Source organism: Octodon degus, unplaced genomic scaffold (assembly GCF_000260255.1).
Source record: "Octodon degus isolate 3935 unplaced genomic scaffold, OctDeg1.0 scaffold00112, whole genome shotgun sequence".
In the NCBI taxonomy this organism is placed as follows: Eukaryota; Metazoa; Chordata; class Mammalia; order Rodentia; family Octodontidae; genus Octodon; species Octodon degus.
Genome location: NW_004524688.1, coordinates 9,222,701 through 9,235,653, shown reverse-complemented (window position 1 = coordinate 9,235,653; position 12,953 = coordinate 9,222,701). Strand labels below are relative to the sequence as shown.

Below are 12,953 nucleotides of genomic sequence, written 5' to 3'. Positions count from 1 at the left end.
TGTGACATGAGTCTCCTGCGACACAAGGGGCATCTCATCCTGGCTCTGACAAACGCCTTCGATCGTGCCTCTCTCTCTCATGCTAATGACTGTCAACATGAAACAGAGGCTGTGAAGGGGAAGAAAATTACTCCCTGAAAAGGAATTGACTGATCCCCATCATTTCTCAAGGAATCACTGACCTGTGAATATTTCATTACCCAAAACACCGCACCATCCATACAAAGCAGCTGCCACCATGGTGCTGTCTGAGGCCAGGGCGAAGGTGGGCTCGGAGGGTGGCAGGTGTGGGGCAGGTGCGGAGCCAGCAGCTGGGGACTGGGGCTGCCACAGGAGCTGTCTCGGGAGCCAGCCTGCTCTGTGCCCCACTCCAGCACTTCCAGGGTCCGAGCAGATGGGTTCCTCAACTGCGGGAGCCCAGGACCTAGCTCTGAGAACCCAAAGGAATACACGCCTGGTCGTTGGGAACATGCATCCAGGAAGTTGCCCTAGGTTTGGGGATGGTGTAGGTGAACACTTCCTGCTGTCCCCTGCCTGGAGCTGCCACTCCAGCATCTCTAAGATCTTGCCAGAATAGTTCTGAAATCATTTCCCACCCAGTGTCCCTTCCTGAGACCCCCCAGCTGGCCATGAGAGCCTCACTCAGCACTTTTCCTGCTCTTGAGGTCTGAATCTAAGTGGTTCTAGAAATTCACGCAGGCCTGTGGTGGCCTAGATGACAAGGGAAGGGGGCAGCGCAAATGCCAAGACCAGGGTTCCAATCTTCTCTCAGCCCTGACCAGCTTCTCTTTTCTGCCCTGTTGGATCTCCCTGGGCCTTTTCTTTTTAGACCTGCTCCTGGGCTAATTATCAGGACACCTACAGATGGCTGAGGATGACGTGAGATGAGTTTGAGCGCAGTGCCAGACAGGTGAGGAGGTCCGTGAAGTGGAAGTGAGAGACATCTGCAGGGCCCAGACCCCGGGGGCCGAGGATGCAGGCAGGCAGGCCTGGCCGGGGACCAGGGAAGGCCAAACTCCCCAAGCAGCTGGGACCACCCTCGTGGGCGTGTACTGAGCTCCTGAGTTTGTGAGGCCTTGGAGGTTGGCAGGGGACAGTCTGGTACTTTCTCCAGGAGCTTAAAGGGGCAGGAAAAACAAAGACAGACATTCTAGAAACACCAATAAAAAAAACCTCCACGCTGTGCTAGACTTGTCCTGGTGGCCTCTGCGCACCCATCCTGTGGGCACCACTAATCCATGATCGGGAGCCCTTAAACTGAGTCACCAGGAGAGGCCCTTCGGGGCCAGAGGCTCCGGCAGCCCCAGGGGAGAGACCCCCGCCGGCTGCCAGGGAGAAGTGCAGCCGCGTTATTACGGCCACAGTTACTCCGGAGATGGCGGTTTCCAAATTAGTGAAGGCTGGAAAGGCAGTGGGGCATTCAGCTGGGGATTAGTAGAGTGTGGTATGTGGGAGGTGTGTATCATGACCCCCAAACACCAGCACAGTGTAGCTGCAGGGAGCCAGGAGGTGGGTTGGCTGGTGCAGGGCAGGCGGTGGGGGTCTCAGCCCCAGCCCCTAGCACCTTCCTGGTGGCCCCAGCCCCTACCACCCCTCTCTCTGCCCTGGGAAGGAGGGGGGCCAGACAGGAGGACAAGGCCTTGGACTGCAGTAGGAGGGACTCAAGCTGCCTGCAGGAATAGCTCTGGGCAACGAGGCGTGTGAGACAGTAGAGAGCATGACTTGGGGGTGTCCGTGGAAAATTCCTCCCTCTGGCTGGCTCCAAAGCTTCCTTCCTGCCTGCCTGCCCAGAATATGCCACATACCCAGAGGCTGGGGTGCCCTGTGCACAGACCCCAGCCCTCTCGCCCTTCCTTCGCCGTGACCCCTGACCCAGTCTTAACCGTGGGACCCTGGAGTAGGGCCAGGGAAACTGAAGCTTTGCAAAATGGGGCAGGATGGTCACTGTCCATCCCAGTGCGTTAAGCTCTGGCTATTCAAAAGGACAGAGGTGGGCAGTGGCCCCCCTCTTCCCTAAGGACTGGGGGGGTACAGGCATTACAAGCACAGTGCCCATGTGAAGAACTCAGATCCATGTCTGGATGGTCATGGGCTGCAGGTGCGGCTCTGGGGAATGGCGTACTTTGGGGGAGGTTAGGATGAGCCCAAGGCCTGGTGCGGGATGATGGCACTGGCTGTGGTCCAGTAGGGAGTGGCAGCTGTACCTACCTCTGAGCAGGAGGTTTGAGAGGCCCTGGCTGGCCTCCAGGGCAGCCCTTCCAGGGTGGGATGCAGGTGCCAAGCAGCAGAGGGGGCTTCTGCATGCTTCTGCCTGGCACCCTGCAGGCTGCGGTAAGGTATGGAAGGAGATGCCAGGGGAGGGCATGGGTGGAAAGAGAAGGCAGAGGGCCGAGCCCCCTGTACCAGAGCAGTCAGTGGGAGCAGGTGCTGAACAGGTACAGGGACAGGGGGAGCCTGCTGGTGTCAGGATACAGGCAGTACAGGCCTGGCTCTGTCCAGGGGTCCCTGGGTGGCTAACCCCCTTTCAGCTCTGCCTCACCCTTTCCCCAGGGCCAGCTCCCCAGCTCAAATGCTTCGATAGCTCTCCATGTGTCCCTGTGTCCCCAAGTGTCCACTCCTCAGGACAGAAGGCAGCTAACCCTTCCCTTCCAAGTGACCAGACCTGCTACTCCAAGGACTAGGGAGGGCAGCGGGAGCTCCAGGACCATGAGGGCTGTCACTGGGTTAGGGGACATCTGGCCACTTCTGTAGCAGGCCTGACAAGGGTCTGGGGCAACTGAGAATCCTCCCTCCCAGTCCCCATTTTGCCAATAATTACCTTGCCAGCATCTGCAGCCTGTCCCTAGACCTTCCGAGCAGTGGTGAGTGGGGACAGATGTCTCCTAAGAAAGAAGAGGGCACGGGCAGGGAAGGCAGTCTGGGGGTGACCCTTAGGGAATGTGGGACGGAGCCTGGGCCACGGTCATGGAGCACACAGCAGGGGACCCTCAGCCTGCCCACGCCTTCAAATGCTCCTAGGGAGGCCTGGCCTCTGGCTCACTGCTGGGTGGTTCTAGTGACGGTCCTACTGCCCCATGGCTACTGCCAGGGCAGGGCCACCTCTCAAGGCCACACAGACATTCGGCACACACTCATGCCTTGTCCCGTTGGGACACTGGGCTGCAGATGGCTGGCAGTGATGGCGCTCTGGGCCTGCTGTGGATGTGGCTTTGATCCTCACACTGTCTCCCTTCCTCCTAGCATCTGAGCCCAGCTGCCACTCAGGTCCTGCTTAGGAGAAGGGTGAGATAGGTACCCACAAGACAGTGACAAGGCTGGAAGCCCGCCAGCAGGGTAGGGGCAGGAAAGGCGCTGGACAGAGGCTGCACTATACAGGCATGAGTCTGTCTGGAAAGAGCCCTGAGGGGAAGAAGAGGGTCTGGGTGGGCCCCTGCAGCCCCACCCTCAGGGGGGACACAGTGACAGGGAGGCAAGACCAACAGGAAATTCCTGGGGCCAAGGACTCTGGCCCAAATTCAGGTGTGCTCTCTTAAGCCAGCCCTGCCTGGAGTTGGAGGAGATGGGGGCATACAGTGTGCCAGGGTGACAGGGTCCGGGAGGGCTTGGAGCCTGCTGGGACCAAAGCTGCACCTACTTAGGCATGGTGTTGCTGAGAATCGGCTGATTCGGGGAAGCAAATATAGATGTGGCCTTCCAGATAAATCACGGTGCTGCAGCAGCCGCCGGCCAGTGAGAGCGGCCGGCCCAGTGCAGTGCAGGAGCAATGGCCCAGCACCCCCAGGGGAGCAGTCGTCTTAGGGGAGGCTGTAGTCGGGGATGCTCTCCAACTTGGGACAGAAGGCGCCCACTCTGTGAGCATCCACACCCAGTAGGGCCTCGACTCCTAAACTAGTCTGCAGGCTACATGTGACAGTCAGGATCTAGAGAGACAGGAGCAGGGGAGCCCAGGGGAGCCGGAGGTAGGGAAGAAAGAGGGGGACTGGATCAGTCCCCAGAGGCCACAGAGGCAGAGATGGGTGGAGAGGGTGGCAGAAATAGAGCCCTGTGATGAGGAAGCGGGACAGAGGTGACAAAGGCCAGTCCAGAGGATAGTGGCCTACAGCCTTGGTCTAGGCTCCCCACCTTTCTCCATGCCACAGCTCTGGTCTGACCTCCCTGACCGATCCAGTGTTAAGGTCACCCAGCCTTCTGGCCCTTTCTGGGGCTACATTAACAACTCGCCCTTCTATGGCACCGGCCAACCTGCTGCCTCCCCTCTGCGTGGTCTCTCCTTTAGGCACAACTGCTGCTACCCACTGAGGGGGTGCTGAGGGGTGCTGGGCATGGGGCCTGAGGCAGCTCCACCCCACCATCACCCTGTTTCCCTGTACAGATTCTGGTTGCAATGCGCCGAGGGTGTGGCCAGGCGCCCAAGAGAACAGTCTTCCAGGAAGGAAGGAACTTCGTGCCTCGCTGAAAGAATTTCCAAGTCCTCTCCACTGTACTTCTCCACAGAAAGCTCATTTCAGGGACTGAGCCCAGACAAGCCTCAAGGTTGGGGGTGGGTATTCAGAATGACAGGAGCAGCTGAAGCCAGGGCCCTTTCAGATCATGGTGGGTTGACCTTTGCCAGTTATCAGGGCCCAGAGAGAAAAAGGGCCTCATTCTGACACACAGCACTGCCAGGGCAGGACCCCAGATTTCTCACCCCACTCTTCTCCCTTGTGGTCTTTACTTTCACAGACCTCACAGGCAGAGAAGGAAACCAGAGAAGAGAAGGGAGCTCGCGCAGCCCTCAGCCAGGAGCTTGGCTGCCCCTTGCTCTGCCTCTCTAACTGGTCACAGACCTTTGGGGCTTAATCCAGCTGGAGTCAGGGATGCTGCCATCTTGTACCTGCAGCTGCAGCAGCCCCCTCCCCCCACCACACCTTTCCCCACCTGGTCACATTCCAGAGCCTCCATGTACTATGGTTGCCATCATCCTGTGTCCACAGCAGCCCAGGCTTCCCTCAAACCGGGAGCAAGAAGCCTGCTCTGGTGCCCAGCACAGCCAAGAGACACAGCACAATCAGGCCATATCCCCATGACCTAAAACCCCCTATGAGTTCCCTCGCTCTTTAAAGCAGATGTGCCCTTTGCCCCTGGTCCACAGGGCACTATGCGCCACATCGCTGGCTCCTTCTCCAGTGCTGCCCAATCTCACCGGGCCAAGCCGCCAGGCCCTGCTCTGTTTGCCAGGAACCCCCAGCTCCATCTACCTCAGAACCTGCATGCTGTTTCTCGTGTCCGCAATGCTGTTTCCCATCTTTCCTTGCCCAGCTCCTTCAAAGATGCCCCTTCAGACACTGTCCCTAGCACCCTCCCTGATCTGGCCCAACCTTAGCCCCTACCTCTGTGAACTCAGCCCCACTTGCCAATATTTTCTTACTTTCCTCACCTGTGACCAGGGGACCTCATCTCTCTGGCTCTCTGCAGGGCAGGATATAGGGTACAGAGCAAGTGCTAGGTACTGGGCGAGTGAGGGAGGGGACAGTGGGGGGAGTGTCTGGAGCACTTGGGGATGGTGAGGAGGCGACCAGCTGGCCCTGGCCCTCTCCAGGATAGACCTGGAGGACCTGGGGAGGGGTCTGATCAGTGCAGTGCCTGAGGCCTCAGCCCTTGGAAGCTCTGGTACCTGGCTACCTGACTGATTGTGCTTTGCTGAGGCAGGGGAGGCGAGGGTGTGGGGCACAGCCAGGTGCACACACACGCACAAGGGGGCACACATCCAACCTGCCTCCCAATTCCCTGTGGCCCCTTGGGCTTACCCCTTCCAGGACAGAGCCCATAGTGGCTCTGGGTGCATCAGTGTGGCCTCCAAGTCACAGGAGAGGCACAGCTGCCCTGTCAGGCAGCCTAGGACTGGTGAGGCACAAGGTACGACTTGGTGGCCTCCCTGCCTGAGCACCTGGAGCTCTGCCTAGGACTGCTTGGGCAGGATCAACCAGCTATGCCCTGTATCCCCTGCCCCTCTCTGGGCTCTGTCTTGTAAATACCACTCTGAATAGCCTGCAGACGGGGTGGGGCGTGGCTGCCAGGGAGTGGCTCAGCGTCCACCCGATGCCCCTAACTCAATGGTCCCCCAACTCCCGCTGGGACTTCTCCACACTCCCCTCCTCTCCTCCTTGGGTAGCCCCAGCCCAGCAGAAGCGCTGGGCACTGGCCACTGTTGGGCAGGACGCCAGTGGGCAGGGAAGGCCAGGGCAGCAGTCTCCACTCCATCAGACAGATACCTTGGAGGGCAGCCAGCATGAAATATTCATGCAGTAAATGGTGCAATTTTGTCTGCATTCAGCCAACTTCATGTATATTTCAGGGTATTATGAAATGATAATGTTGTGCAACAGAGGTAACCAGACCAGGAGGGCCCAGCACAGGGCAAGGGACCTCAGGGTGAAGATGAAGTGGGTGGGGAAGAGCACTACTTCCCTTGAGAGCACAGAGATGGGGACAACTGGCTCAGAGCAGCAGGAATAAGACAACGTGGCCAGCTGTGGGATTGGGGAAGGGGAGAGGGCTCCTGTGGGACCCGGAGCCATCATCCCTCTGGCCCTGGCTGAGGCTCCCTGGATGCCAGAGCTGTGGAGGTGGATGGAGTGGCTTCTACCTGCCCACCTGCCTCTGCTCTCGGCCGCAGGGCTCCGGCTTCTGGCCGAGGTCCTGGTGCTTATTCAGCAGCTGCTGCTGTCTTCTGGGCGGGTGCAGCGCAGCAGCGGGGCCTCTGGGGGATGTCTACTGGAACCTGCCGAGAGGCCGCCAAGGCAGCCCAGGACTTTCTGAGTTCATATCATCAGGTGGCGGCCTAGCCCTCTTCTGGCCTGAGAGTCTGATTTGACTGCTGTTCTGGGACTGATACATGTGGGGACTCTGGTAAGGCCTCCTGGGAGGGAGGCGTGCCGCTTACACCCTGAGACTCTGGGGCCCTGTCCTGGAGATGTGGGTGTAGCATACTCTAAGACACACAGGCCACCAGTGAGAGAAACTGACACCCGGTGTCTGTCAGCAGGGCCAGGGCTCATGTTTGGGTGTTCTGCCGTGGTCGCTCCGGTCCTTCTTTACTGCCCTATGAGACCCCTATTTTGGCTTCTCTGGGGCATCCTCCCCTGGGTCCAACACTGGAGGAAGAGCCCTGGTTGGGGGACCCCTGCCCCTCATTCTGTCCCATTCCAGGGTCCAGGGTCCCCCACAAGGGTTGGGCAGGGAGCCCTTCTCTGGGCTGCTTGGGCTGGTGACCAGGTTTCCAGGGACATCTTCACCCTTTTCCCCTTCCACAGGGCAGGAGTGGGGTCCCCACAGGGAGCTTTACTGGGCACAGGCAAACTAGGCCTTGTTCATGTGAGTAGCATTTTATTGGCACCTGGCCACACTCACTTATCGTCTGGGCTATGCTTGGAGCCACAGCGGTGTTGTGGATGAGCTGAGGCCACGGCTGCACGGCCACAAAGCCCAGCTCACGGCTTTGTGGCCCTTTAGGGAGCCCAAGGCTGGCCGTGCACTCACAGGGCATGCACGCTTGCTGGAATTTTCGTGGCTTCTGCACATGGGAAGTGGCTCATCTGTAGCCACGCTGGAGGCAGCAGGGACTCCATGGACTTGGCTGGCTATGTCTGTCTCCACTGTGGTCACTGGGTGAGAAGGAGCTTCACCCTTGGCAAACCACAGAGCCATACTGTTCTGCAGCCTCCCTGGCAAGGGTGGCAGCCCACTATCCTTTCTGCCAGCGTGGTCTGGGAGGCAGAAGCCTCTTGGGGGCACCCAGCCCCGGGAAAGACCCAATCCTATGTACAGAAGCCTCCTCGCTTCCCCCCCTAGCTGGCCTCAGTCTCCGCCCCTTTGGGCTCTTTCTGCGCTTGCCCCTGCTAGTCAAGACTAGCATCCCCAGCACCTGGGTGCTGTCCAGGCTGCAGCTGGTCCCTGCAGCGTGAGTGCCAACCACTGCCTGGATGGCACCTTTCTTGCTGGTACTTAGCCAACTACCATCCAACCCTTTTGCCACCCAGCCTGCCCTTCTCCAGGCTCCGGGAGGCCACCGGTGCCCCCTTATCATACTGACCTCTCCTCTGAACACCAACTGTGACATTCCCCCCTGTAAGGCCTAAAGCAGCTGCATTAGGGTCCCTGCATAGACAGGGGCTCTGGCTCCACTGGGGCCCTGAATTCTACTCAGGGTGAGAACTGACGGTGACCATTTAATACTGCCCCTGAGGGGCTCTGTGTGGTGGAGTCTGAGGGCCATGTGCATGAGGCTGTGTGGGCCAAGCCTCATCAAGCGTCTCTGGGCTCGGCTCTCTGGACCCTGAGCTGGCCCTTGCCCCAGCCCCAGACTAGTGTGTAGAGAGAGACAATGAGCAGAGCCCTCCCATGCCCTCTCACGCCTACCCTGCCGGCCCTGGAGGCTGAGGATCACTCTGTTCTGTGCAGCTGGGCACATAGTAGTGAGGTGAGTGAGGGCAGCGAGCAGCTTGAAGCAGCTTTGGCAGAGACTGCTGTTTATGACAACCTCACCATTGGACCCACTGACCCAGGGAGGTCTCAGCTGGGATGAGCAGGTCGGAAGGCTTGACAGCTGCCCCCACCAAGAGAGCCATACCCTCCAAATCCATCTGCTGGCATCCTAGAGCCTGCAGATGTGACTGCATTTCAGGACAGGGTCTGGGCAGAGGCCCTCGGGTCACACCCATCACCAGGGTGACCCTAATCTAGTCCGACTGGATCCTTAGGAGACTAGAACAGGACACAGACACAGGATGACACAGGAAAGAGCCACCTGTCTGCTGAAGAGAGAGGCCTCAGGGGCAACCGCATCCTGACCCAGGACTCCCACCCTCTGTGACTGAGAGGACAAACTCCTGTAGTTTAAACTGCCAGCTTGTAGCCAACTAAACTGGCTGACCCTACATGCCAGGCACCTCCGCTGTAAGATGTGATGACAACATGCCCCTCTTCTGGGCTGCAGCAAGGAGAGTGAGGGAAAAGATGTGGAGAGTCTGAGACGGTGGATAAGAGGCTCTGTGAACACACTCTCCTCACCATCACGCAGCCCCATGTACCAAGACCAGCAGGATGAGCACAGGGCTGATGGCTCTCACACCTGCCACACCCAAGTCTCCATTAGGAGGGCAGGGAGGAGAAGGGACAATCTCAGCAAGGATGCCAGCCAAGGCAGGGTGAGGTGGGTGGCCAGACTCAGGGCTGCAGTTTCCTGGCAGGAATAATTAAAGAGATGATAAAAAGCCCCTGGGTTGAGCAGGGGCCGTGCTTCCCAGGCAGGAACCCTCATATCAGCAGGGCACCATTCATGCCATTACTTAGGGACCTGGACAGAGCATTCCCCACTGATGATGGCCCTGAGATCTCCCCTGGGGCTCCTGGGCTGGACACCAGACCTTCCAAAGTGGACACAGTGTGGACAGGTCTGGCAGTGGCAGTCTCCCTCCATCGGCCCATAGACAGCAGTCAGGGGTCTGTTACTTCACATGAGCCCACAAGGAAAACTCCCAGGGGAGCTCAGGGTGGGCCTGAGCTATGGAGCAGGCAGGTGTGAGAGCAAGAGGGGGCCCAACTGGAGGCCAGCCTGGAGAAAGGATAGCAAAGTCCCCAGCCAGCACCAGTCAGGATTACTCACAGCACACTACAGAGTCCAGTGTCCCAAATATTAGCCCAGCACCAATGTTCCCCAAAGGACAGGGCCACCCAGGCTTCCATAGCTCAGGCACAGAGCTGGCTCTCCACTTTCTCAGACATTCAGACTCACAGCCATCCTGCTTCGCAAGTTCCATGGCTACCGGAACATCAGAACTGCCACAGAAGCTGAAGACAACCAGGGGATTAGGAACCCATCCACGCCCAGCCCTGTATGTGCTCTGGTGGGACGCGTGGGGGCTTTTCCCCATCAGCTGAAGGCTGCTGGTGAGCCTGTTCTCCCAGCAGTACTAGACTCAGGGCCACAGCCACCTACACACTGCACTGAACTCACCCGCAGGGAGCAGCGCTGGGGCCTGAGACCCTGATGCTGCCCCAAGGTCTTCCAGGGGCAAAGCAAGGACAGCACAGGGTGTGCCGCCAGGCTCCTCAGACACTGCTTGAGCTCCTGCTGTATGCCAAGTGATCATGCACAATGAAGGCAAATCGGAGGTCTTCAGCATGTACCACTGCCAGGTGACACAGCCACTGAAGACACATGGGTGGAGAGCCATGGGGTTGTTGAGCTGACCCTGGGGTGCCTGGGACATCTACTGAGGATAGCCCAGGAGGCAGAGGCAGGCTGGGCAAGCCTGTTCCAGGCAGCTCCTCTCCCTGTTCTTTGGCATGAGTGGGAACATCTACATGGTTTGGGGTGGCCAAGCGGGGGAGGTCCAGGAAGAGAATGAGAGGCAGATCCAACTCTCCTGGGGTACATCCTGGCACTCGCCTACCTCCACAGTACTCCAGGGACCAGCTCACGAACTTTCCCCCAGTCAGGGGGCAGCTTTGCACCTTGCATCTTGACTCATGGGGACAGAGTAGGACACGGCGCTCCTGCTCCACACACCTGCAGCCCATCGGGGTCATAGAGACGGCCGCACAGAGGTGGTGCCAGTGCTCATGCCACCATGTCCCTGGCAGGGCACACCCAGCCCAGCTGCACACGTGTGCTCACATGCAATGGCCGCTCGCACTCACTGAACACGCACGCACAGTCCCTGTGCACGTTCACCCTCCACACTCCCACATGCTCATACCCATAGCTGAGGAGGGCCAGGTCCCAAGGGGAGACTTCCAAAGGCTTCGGTGGGATTGCATGCGTGTCCACACGGATGTGTATGCTGCACACATCCTGAGAGCCCCCACCCTCTCTGTAGATCTAAGAACATAGATAGAGAAGGCCGCTGTCCCTGGCGCTGGGGCTGGCATCATGACTGGCACAGGAGCTAGGATGCACCATTCACTCATTGTGGGACCACTCCCTCCCACAATGCTGGAGTGTCTTGTGTCTGGCCTGGGCCTCAGGGTAGTCTTTGGAGACCCACGCAGAGCAGAGTTGGGGGTTTGAGACACTGATACAACTTTAGCAGAAGTCTCAAGTAATGCCCTTCCGGACCCAGGGTGAAGGGGGCTGGCTTCTCAAGGCCTCAGCATGTCTGACATCCATCAGGGCTGGACCCAGGCCTGTGGAGCAGTGGCACTGTGGCCAGAGCACTGGGATGTGCAGCAGGTACCCAGAACTCAGCAGTGGCCACTGTCAGCCACAGGCAGAGCAGGACACACCCTGGGATCTTCTTGGGCTCCTGGCTGTCCTGTAAAGTCAGGGCCTCAATTCTACCCACTGGGAAGTCCCCAGGTGCAAGGAGCAGGATGCAGGGTCTGCTGTGGCCCCTTCTGCTTTGCGTCCATCTTACCCCCACATATCTTAAAGCTAGGTCTAGGTTCTTGGGGTTTCCCAGAGTCCCCTCCATTCCCTTGCTGCCTGTTGCATGGACTCATGGGCCAATGAACCCCCTGAAAGGTGAATGGCGTGCAGGGGTCAGGATGGACCATTCACTCAGTCATTCGTTTCCTCATCTCCTTTACAAATATCTGTTGGGCCAATCAGGGTGTCAGGTGCTGGCTGCACCTGCTTAGGAAGATGCTTCTCTGGTCCTTGCCCTGGGAATCTGCAGGTCAGTTACAGGCAAGGGCCCTTCTTTGGTGATCTGAAGCTGTGGCGGGAAGGAGGACACAGTCCAGCTATGACAGGGCCACGCAGCGGAGGTACTCAGGGTGGCTCCCTGGAGGAGACAAGACAGCTGGAGTCTGAAAGGGTACCCAGGAGCCAGCCAAGGAAGGGGGAGCAGGGACTGGCAGAATCAGGTCACAGAGGCGAGGTGCCCAGACATCCCCAGAGCCCATAGGTTGGCTTAGAGGGGGGACACCAAGTAGTCCCAAGAAGTCAGTCCTTTGCTGTCAGTCAATCCCTTGTGAATCCCTGAAAGAGACCCAGAAGCACTGTGTGGTCCTGTCGCGCGCGCACATGCGCACACACACACACACACACACACACACACACACACACACACTGGTCCCAGATGTGCATTCAGGGTCTGAATGATCTCAGTTTTCAGATGCACAAGCCCTCCTACAAGCTAACACTCTGGAGTGCTGGGGGCCCCCGAACTGGCCTGCCACATTGCATTCAGAGCTGCCAGGGCCATCTGTGACATCAGAACCTACAACTCTTGGAGGGGCCCGTGGGGCCACAGCAAGACCATGAAGAACAGAAATGGGGAGAAATCCTCAGGACTAGATGGATGAGAAGATAGCGCTCCTCCCCCACAGCCCCTGCTGAGAATGGGGAGCTAGGAAAGGGAACAGAGTGTGGGCCGATGTTCCCCCTCCCTGGTAACCTCAGGTCCCTCTGAACTAGCTGCCAGCCCCAGCTGAGCCTCTCAGAGCCAGACATAATGGGGCATTAGAACAGAATTGAATTTCCCCTTAATTACAATGGCCCACAGATATTGTTTAATTTGTAATCGGGAGTTAATGTGGTCTTCCCTGCTTGCAATCACAGGGCTGCCTGCACACACACGCATGTTCGGATCCACACAGATGTGGTGCGGCCAGCCCTACATGGGCGCTGACCTCCCTAACGCCGGCCCTGCCAGGGAGCACCTGGCCCCGCCTCCCCCGCCTTCTGCCAAACCCACCAACGGAGGACGGCGGTGTGGCCGTCACATGTCATACAGAGCACACGTGCACGAACCATCCTAATAGGCAGGCAAAAGCATAATTTTTCCTCTAATTACATATTCAGCACTTCTGAGAAAATGAGATTTTAGTAATTCAATTGGACTGAGAAGCGGGGCTATAATAAAATGAAATTTGTAACAATCGTGCAGTTAAATTAGTTAAATGGAGAGGAAGGAGATGTGGAAAATTGACCCCTCGATCTCCTAAGGACTAATCAGACATTTGAACCA

The 12,953-nt window shown here is 58.2% G+C and overlaps 1 protein-coding gene across 4 annotated transcripts in view; it reads right to left on the bottom strand.

Annotated features, from left to right (window-relative positions):
- Rbfox3 (RNA binding fox-1 homolog 3) overlaps nt 1–12,953 on the bottom strand; it is a 406,036-nt gene that overhangs the window by 48,152 nt on the left and 344,931 nt on the right. The window lies entirely within an intron of this gene.